Consider the following 8914-nt stretch of genomic DNA (forward strand, 5'->3'; position numbering starts at 1 on the left):
CATGTTAGAATTTACTTATGAAAAAAATTCAGGTAACTAGTCAGTTGCTGAAACACATAAATGTTACTGAAAATTTGTCATTTTCGATGCATGTACGGTAATATTCTGTAATATGCCGTGTCCTCTTTGGCGGGATTGCATGTGAGATCTGCCACTTCCGCCCCATATACAGCTTGATCCGTCTTCGGGGGCGGTTTCCCTCGAAGCTCTTCTCTCTTGTCTGGAAACTTTGACCTCTCCAAACGCAGTTGGTTATCTGGCTCCAGATACCGCCTACTTCCCGCAAATGCGGTGAGGTGATGCAGCGTACAGTACTTTGCTGGTGAATTGGTGGAGTAGATTAATAATGAAATGGATGTGGGTAACAAATAATCAAAGGGATGTGGGTAACATTTCCTTCTTTTATTTCAATGATATACTTTTCCTTCTCTCATACAACTTATTCACACGTCCACTGCCGCTTCTCCTGTTTGCTTCCTTGGCTTTTTGTACTTATACTTCAAGGCCTTAAACTTGGCCCGTACTTGCTTGGCCGTGCGAATTTAGCCCTCGGCCGCCATGCCATCGACCAACATCTGCACACCGTCCTTATTTCTGACAGACTCCAAACGCTCCTGAATCTTCTCCTGAGACCAGAGACTGGTCAGACAGTGCGTCTCAGCGGTGCTCCACACCTGAAGTCAATGAAGACAAATGCTTGGCTCAGACCATGGACTAAGGCGCCCGTCACATGGGTTTTCAGTCTCCGCTTCTCTTGACTCCTGAAGCCAAATTATGACAATATCCGTACATGTTTGAAGTTGGTGCGGTGGGGTATTTCTTTCTTGGCCAGTTGTAGACCACCTTGAGCGCTGCCTTGACAGCTTATCGGTTGAGGGAAACCTGGAGTGGAAGATCAGCATAGGAAAACAACTCAAATGAGAAAAAGCAATGAGACATGTGTAAGAAGACATTTTGAGATTTTTGGACATTGAAATGGACAGTACTTACATTCACTGCCAGTGCCTGGCGAATGCCCCCATTCCCTCAGCGGAAATACAGGCATTTTCCAAGGCCTGTGCCTTTTCGTGTTGTTTTGAATTGTGGTGATCCCAGATTTTGTCAGTCCTCAGGCTGGTGCTTGGGATACGGCTCCAGATGTACTCGCCGTTTTGCTGGCGCATGTTGTGCCGCTTGCAAACATTGACGGGATAGAGCCAGTCGATCATATCCCACTTCTGGTACCCAAGCATGCATGTGGGTACAGGTTGCTGCAAAGAGCTTTAAAAGCTTTCATACTCAAGCTGCACGTCCTTAACTCTTTAGCTCTGTGTTAAGGAGTAGTTTCTATTGCTGCCATCCTTCCGTATCTTTCTTCAACTCCTCCACTTGTATGTTGAATTCATGTTTTCCCTGATGTAAATGCTGATCTCACCGTGAGGGTGGTAGTTTGACCCCTCGCCGCGACCCTGGAGCACAATAACAGTCTTCTACAGTGTCTACAGGCATGGTGTGGCTTCCTTTTGTATGATCTGGCAAGTTGACTGTTAAGTGTGTGGATAATGGTAAACAAGAGTGCAATGGCAAATGTTATGATAATGGCAAAATGGTAACATTTGTAATAATAAAAACCATGAGTCATTTTTTGTTGTGTACGTTTTACTTATCGAAACTTAGGTACCAAGATAAAATAAATCAAAATACAAAGAAAAAAGACAAGGAAATGTTCGATTAGCAAAGCTGTGACAACAGCAGAACTTTACACTTTGAAATGTCATGACAAAAGGTGGGTTTTGTAGCGGGCCTTGAACCCGCGGACAGTGGGAGAGTCTGTGACGTGTCTGGACGGCTGTTACAGAGCCTGGAAGTGTAGAATATGAAGCTGTTTTTGTAATTGGTGGTTCTTTATCGAGGAATGTGGGGTTTCCAGGTCCGTTGGGTTCACCTCAACCACCGTTGGGGTTTCCTCCGTTCGGGGTCAAGGCATTGCCCAACGCCGTCATCAAGAACATCACGAAGGGAATTTACAATCAATATGTTGGTACATTGGATGCTTCTCGTGTCCATACATTCCTTGTGACAGGGCAACAGCTTTAGAAATGTGGGAATAAACGTGTCGCAGGAAATCCGTACTTTGGGGTGCTTTTTGCTTGGCCACAGCAGGGCTGATAGGTGTACTTTCCCACCTTTTATCTGTGCAACGTACTGATCTGGCCTTTAATGTAGAGATATAACAGATGTCTTCTGCTCTATCTGGGTCTTGAAATCCCACATGGATGTCATGAATCTGCCATAGACAAAAACAACAGTTGATACATGTCATAACTGAATGAGAAACAATACATGTATATGTAAAATCCAGCAATAAAAGTTGTAGTTCTACTCCTCACATGTAGCAACACCCAAAATGTGTAGAAGGCCAGGCCCCAGCAATTCAGTCCCAATAATTGTAGTTTCCTTGCATCATTCAACCCCTGTCTGCAAGGAGAGGGATGCTCACTTTCCAATACAGCTGTATAACTGATGCATTGCTCTTTTTGCATTGTATTTTATTGGAAGGGAGACCTGTACAAATTTAGGGTGTCATGTCCAGAAGGTGTCATTATGTCTAGTGAATTTCTTAAACATCATTAGACGACTTTCTCTTTATTTCGCTGTCATGTCCCTAAATACTACTAAACTTTTCCCAACATATAAGAATTAATAAATTTTTTTTCTTCAACATAACTTTGTTAATCAATAGTACTGACAACATAACAAGTGTAAAAAAAGTACCACTTGTGTCGCATCAATGAGCTTGGTGTATTCAGGAAAGGCACATCCAGATCTCCGCAATCTGTCCAAATGTTATTACATATCCTCCTATCTGCGTGACTTTGACTTACCTTGACTATGCAAAGATGTACACTGGATGCCCATTGCCATGTCCTGTGTCCTTTTTCTACTAATTAACATTGTACATAATGTATTATGACACGTGCGGGGAAACAACGAGGCTGTCATCTATATGAAGCTGGCCAGTATAGGTCATAAAGGCCACTCGATGTACCTAGAACTTACGCCGTTTGAAGTCTGGACAGTTAGGAAACCAAGAAACATTAACTGCACTGCGCTACAAGCTGAGCTAGTTTGTCTCCTGCCACCAGACCAAATTCAGGGGCACTGTCGTTGAATGGTTTGTCGATCAAAGACAGTGACAGGAACATGCCTTCCTTCTCTTTTGCACTTGTTCAGTGTATCCTCCATGATATTTCTCACCACCTCGACCGGTAAGGAGTATCCTTTGAGGAAGTAGTAGTCCCTAGGACCGACGTCGGACATGGATCTTCATGATAGAACGCCTCTTCACATAGGCTGTAATGACCAAAATATTATCATAACCCCCAACGGATTTCTCGACCGATAAGTAATCAACGCAAACGAGCTTGAGTGGGGCGGAAGTCTTGATACTGACTAGTGGTGCCCTTGTCGTGTCGTTCGGTAATTTCCGAAGGCCACAACGCTGGCAGGTATGGACATATGATAGAGGTCTATGTCTGACTGCATGACCGGATCATCCAACTTGGCCATTTCTTCTGCGAAGGCTGGCCAGGCCGCGTTTTCCTCCTCCCGCGACCATTCGGCATTTCCTCTGCCTCGTCAACCTGATCAAACATTTAAGTACACGTAAACACCATACAAAGCATTCTCAAACATGTTCAATTTGCAGTACAACGTGACAAGATCTTTGAAGGGGACACTGGACTCCAGGAATGATATAAGCCAGCAAGTATTTTCTCACTAGTGCCACATGTGAAACAGGAAAGATAGCTACATCATCAATACATGATTCTAGGCTGACTAAATGTGACCCAATCATCCTCCTCATCACCATAATAGATGGTGCGGTCATCACCTTGGAATCCTGCAGGAGGATCAGCGTTGGCAGGCTGCACATTTCTCCTCACCCATGACCACTTCTGACGATCTCCAATCCCGTGAATGTTAGCGAATGTCTCTCTGTTTTCCATTTGCATTAGCTGCTCTGCCCACTTGCTTGGGTTTCTGCCTCCATCTTTCTAGGTTGGCAGATGGTAACGCCGTGTCTACACATGATTTTTTTTCAATAGTTTCATTGTTCACAAAGTGGAGGGTGTCTTTCTAGTTGGTCCTGCGGTTCTGCTGATAGGTGCTCAGGATTCACACAGATGGTAAAACTCTCAGTCTCACGACGAGGTTGTGTTTTTTTAGCTAATGTGTTACTCTAGGCTTAGGCCACACATACGCTCTGTTACATCCTTCGGCCCGGCACTTGTGCTCAGTAGGTTTCTGCAATGACAAACCTTGCACAACATGAAGGTCCTACGCAAACACCAGGTCCACGGTTTCAGCTGCCCTGCGGTGTAGCCTGTCACTCCTGTTGTGGAGTGATGATCTCCGCTCAGGATCAGGTCCATGGAACGATGGATTCGGGTGGATATCGTATTTTTCTCCCCAAAATCCACTATCTTGTTTAAAATTCCTAGGGCGCGACCCCCAGCCAGGTACAGGTTTTTGGGTTTCAACAGCTTTCACGGCTTTCAACAGACCATTCGGGCTTGGCCACGACGAAATAAAGCTTGTGATCTGCTTGTGGTGATTGTAAACGGCTGCGCCGTTAGAGAAGAGAATATATTAAATCCGTTGCCATATGGTTCTTCTCGTCATGGTAATGAAAGGAACATGTAACTGTGTGTTTGGAAGTAGTGTGGGGCACCTTGCTCCCGTGATCCGTGAAAACAGTACATGCAGTCCTGATCAATCTTGCAGCACTAGGCTCACCCTGCTTTGCAAATGCCAAGGGATTTTACCCCTGAGATACTGCAATTTTGCATAAGTAATTGCACATCTTTGATAGTTATCTTTTATTTGTCAGCGAATCCCAGTTGTCTTTTACTGCAGGAAGAAACTCTCTACGCATGTTATCTAGCAGTTGGTTGCATAGTGGGTTTGTCGCACCACGATCAGACATCGTTGTCGTAAATGTTGTGACAATCTCGGGAGCACACGAAGGTGACAAAGATTTTTTTCCTTTGCATTTCATTGAGCGACCTGTCCAGATCACAGATCAGAGAGAGCGCAGCGAGATCGCCGTCCTGTTGAAAATGGGTTGTAAATAATGTGTCACTTCAGCCTATAGCTGGATATAAATTTTCAGATGATCCGATGTATCAATTACAAAGTGTGCACATAAATCGCTATAGGAATTGAATTTAATTACTTACATACATATTCATTTACTTATACTTTGGTAATTGCACTGCAAAATGGCAGTGAAGCAAAAAGTGTACGACTGAGGCGGACAGTGATTTCATTACCTTCATCAATCCTGTGGCCACTCTCATGTTCAGACTGTCATTGTGATGTTGAGAAGGCACAAGTGCGAGCGCTCGGCCTTTGGCATGTTTCTCTAAGGTTTCTCTCCTTCCTTTGAACTTACAGTCGGTTACAGGGCACATTACCACTGTACGCGGGCATTCTTGGGCTATGTTTGTTTGAACCTTGTGTATGTGTATTTAGAGTCTGTGGGGGAGAACTCCTAGCCTTGGTACCCTCTAATTTCTACTGAATGTTACTTAAGCTAGAGAACGCCATTTTATCAGATGTTGGTCATGTAAGATCAGCATTCAAGTTACTCTGTGAACATTGAAAGTTGATTTACCTCAGATGGTGCATTTTCGTTCACCACCTCCTGTACAGGTGAATCCTGGATAAGATGAGAATATAAAGTTAAAGATGCAACATTAATTGTATTGGTTGAATGTAATGTACTTAAGCAGTCATGACTTAAAGGCTGAAATACACTCAAATTCACCAAGAATCTTCCATTTCAGTCCCAGTTGCCCACAGATGACAGACCTGAACTGGCAAGCTAGCTCCCCATTCAGGTGGTTCTTTACATCATAAGATCATCTCATTAATGCTATTAATGCATACATCATTGATGTAAATAATGGGATGCCCTGACATTGCACATGCTCTAACATAACACGGATTTTTAACTGATCTTATAATGCATAAATACGCCACTGACTATGCTGATTAGAACGGTAATACTAGATAAACCAAGTCCATGTGATAGATGCCATCTGCATTAAGATATACTTTTGTTTGTAGTGTTTTCTGAAGCTGTAAGAAAGAAGTAGGAACAGGAAAAAACAACATGCCAACACCCAGGATCGAACCCGGGCCGGCAGATCACAAGGCCAGCAGCGCGAACCACTACGCTACAAAAGGCTGACCAGCCAGTTTGCATGGTAGCATGGCGTTACTTAAACCCCCCACTGTTACCATACTTCCCCTTTTCTTTTCAAGAGGTTGTGTAAACTTTTGGCAGCGTAGTCAGTGGCAACAAACACAGTATGCTTATGCATAACAAGGTCAGCAAAACATCTGTGCCAAGTTAGGGTGTATGCCATAGGGCACCCCTGTTACATGTATCTCATTTAGTTTCTTTAAATTACTAACCTTGATCCGTTTCGCTTCAACCTCGAAGTCAAACTTCTTCTGGATCTTGCCATTGGCGAAGCACCGAAGGAGTGTGAACAACTGTCCGTCATCGTTAATGCCACACAGGCACAGAAATAGCGACTGTGACACATTGGTAGTCGTTTGCTTCTGGTATTTTCCCTGCCTCCACTTGTCCATGATCTCATTGGCCAGGGAGAAGCACCGGGGACTCAGGGTTGCCACCCTTGTTTTTTATCCAGAGGTTGAGGACGATGTTTCTGTTATGTTTATGTGTGTGAAGGTCCGTTTCTATTACCGAGTCCTGTAGCTACAGAACAAAGGACCGGGGTGGCGTGGTCAGGTTATACTATACGGGTTGTCTGTATTCACTGGGTTAATGTCTTCATCAGTGAGAGTTCCAGAGGTGGCATTTTAATTTAAAAGGGTTAAAGTGCTACCAAAGTTGTAATGTCCTCAGTTTGATTTTGAGATGCACTGTGCGTTAAACTTCAACTCGTTGTAAATGGGAACTACGCTAGTTTGTAGAAACAAAACGGGTAGAGAGCGGCATGTATGTACATATCATGTTTAGTGACAATTCTTACAGAGAAAATGACTTATTGAGTCTAATGTTTTAAGCTCATTCATAGTTTCTAACTGTACAATCTCGTTTGCTGGTGCTGTGCAATAATATGAACATTTCTGTCCCACAGGTCAACCCAGAGGTACAAGATGCCACACGGGTCTGGTGATCTTTGAAGTGTTCAGCTTCAAGTGTGGAAATCATCTTATACCTACTGCAGGATGCTGAGACAAAACAACCAGCATCTTGTTGGGAACAAAAGTAGCTGTTGCAATGTTATCAGGTATTTAGTAACTGGAACACAGTTACTAAATGAACTTGTTTTTCTCTCAGTTGTATAGTTTGCATTGTACATATTATGTTTTGTATTTATGTAATGTTGTGCGTGTATTAATGTATTTTATGTAGACCACTGGAAGAATAGCTGGCAACATAATGTTTGACATTGTTGTAATAGCTAAAAGTGGATCTGCGCTTTAATGTAAAAAAATGTTCCATCTTGCACATCCACAAGTCCAGAAGCTCACATGATTTTTTGTATACAATGTTTAACGAACCACTCAACTGTAACAGCCAGCATCCGTACCTAGGTGTCATTCTCACCCACAATCTTAGGTGGAAGCCACATATCAATGACATTACAGCCAAAGCCAACAGCACCTTGGGGTTTGTCCGACGCAACTTAAGGGGGGTAAGTAAAGAGGTAAGAGCTAAGGCTTACACTTCCATAGTCCGCCCTAAGTTAGAATACTGTTCTTCAGTCTGGGACCCCCACAAACTAAAACACGCACAAACAAACAGCCTTGAGGAGAAGTTGGAATCAGTCCAGCGTAGGGCTACCAGGTTTGTCACAGGCAACTACAAGCAATCCACCAGCAATACATCACTACAACAATCACTTGGATGGGCGACCCTAGCACAGAGAAGACAACAAGCACGACTTACACTAATGTACAAGGCAGTCAACAACCTCATTGCAATAGCCATCCACACCATACTTACACAAAACAACAACATTACAAGAGGTCACAACCGACGTTTCCACACCTTAACATGCAAAACCGAAACATACAGGGCAAGTTATTTCCCCCGGACAGTCATAGAGTGGAATGGCCTGCCTGAACATCTGATACATACCACCTCCGTAGAACAGTTCAAAGCCGGGGTAGCCAAGTATTACGGCTACCCTAGCTCTACCCAGCTGTAAGACCGAACTATGCCCTAGCAACTTGTACAGCACAGCACTGTTATTTTTGTCTGTTGAATGAATACGTTTTTTTTCACTATTTTTGTCTCACCACCACCGGTTTGCTAGGGCATCCTCACTCCCCTGGGCACAAAGTCCCGCGAGGGGCATTGCCCAGTATTACGTAGATGTAGATGTAGATGTAGATCTGAATAAAGTCAAGTCAAGGGTGTCATAATCTCATCCGTGAACATTCCAGGTCATAAGAACTCACCCCACACAGCAGCCCGCTATCTCAAGTGTCCAAAAGTATAATATTTAAACTTTCTGACCAGTGCAACTATTTCTACGGTCAAACCTGCCGCCATCTTGCTTTTTCATGACGTCATTTTTGGGACTCAGCACTTCAAATTAGGGGTGAGCACAGGCCGAAAAGATGGACCAAAACCTAGTTTTTTGGCCGAATCTGAACATCTGCAACCTACACTGTCTCACCAATATCAAATGTACTTACATTTTCCTGCTAAAAGTCGAAAATAGGCTAAAAAACTCTATGGACTCGTTTTGGGCCTTCTGCGCCTGCGTCAATTAGGGTCATTGCCCTGTCGTGGCTGTTGGTGGTGGTCAGAAGCTCTTCCGGGTAGGGAGCAGGATGTTGTTTGTGCGGAAACTTTCCGGGCTGGGGCAGAAACTGTCCT

Source organism: Branchiostoma floridae, chromosome 6 (assembly GCF_000003815.2).
Source record: "Branchiostoma floridae strain S238N-H82 chromosome 6, Bfl_VNyyK, whole genome shotgun sequence".
NCBI lineage: Eukaryota > Metazoa > Chordata > Leptocardii > Amphioxiformes > Branchiostomatidae > Branchiostoma > Branchiostoma floridae.